This window comes from Nematolebias whitei, chromosome 12 (genome assembly GCF_014905685.2).
Source record: "Nematolebias whitei isolate Nwh7 chromosome 12, NemWhi1, whole genome shotgun sequence".
Taxonomy (NCBI): Eukaryota; Metazoa; Chordata; class Actinopteri; order Cyprinodontiformes; family Rivulidae; genus Nematolebias; species Nematolebias whitei.
In genome coordinates, this window is record NC_056509.1 from 48,409,511 (window position 1) to 48,410,247 (window position 737).

General features: G+C 41.9%; 1 protein-coding gene across 1 annotated transcript in view; it reads right to left on the reverse strand.

Annotated features, from left to right (window-relative positions):
• LOC119417983 (unconventional myosin-VI) overlaps positions 1-737 on the reverse strand; it is a 12,716-nt gene that overhangs the window by 11,070 nt on the left and 909 nt on the right. The gene's annotated exons all lie outside the window — the stretch shown is intronic.

Here is a 737-nt window from a genome sequence, read left to right on the forward strand (position 1 = left end):
GTCACCATGGTAACCAGGGACTCAGGAGATCAGAGGGCTAAAAAGGCAGGAGTCACCATATTTTTAAAATATATTTTTCATCATGGCCGCCCCACAGACCCTGTAGAATCTGAACATGTTTGTTTAGAACTTTGAAGTTCTGAAATGAACTGAACTGGCTCAAACTGAATAAAAGCCTCAAGAATTTAATAATTAAAGTCAAAAAAATTACCTAAAGAGCAAACAGGAAGTCGAGTCATCTTTAAAAATAAAGCCCACCCAAGATATTTTTTCAAAATAAGAGTCTGTCTTGGTCCTGAACTCCTGATGAGCTTCAGAAAAAAAAGCTGAAGGATAAAGTTCAACATCTGAGCAGAAGTTTAATTTCTCAGCTGTTTGATGAATAAAATCAAACGTTTCTGTTTGTGACAATTTAATCTGCTGCTCCACGTTTCAATGACAGTCTGACAAATTAACACGTTTTATTCAATCTGGGCAGAATTATGAGGCTTCTGACGCTAAAGTCAGGTCTCAGATTATTACAGCATGCAGGTCAGACGGGACATGGCAGAGGTCACTTAGGGGGTGGGGTTAAAGGTAAGAGGTCAAAGAGAGGGAGGGGTTTAAGGTAAGAGGTCAAAGGACAAAGAGGGGGAGGGGTTAAAGGGTAGAGGACACAGAGGGGAGGGGTTAAAGGGCAGAGGTCACATGGGGGGAGGGGTAAAAAGGTAAAAGTCAGAGGGGAGGGGTTAACGGGC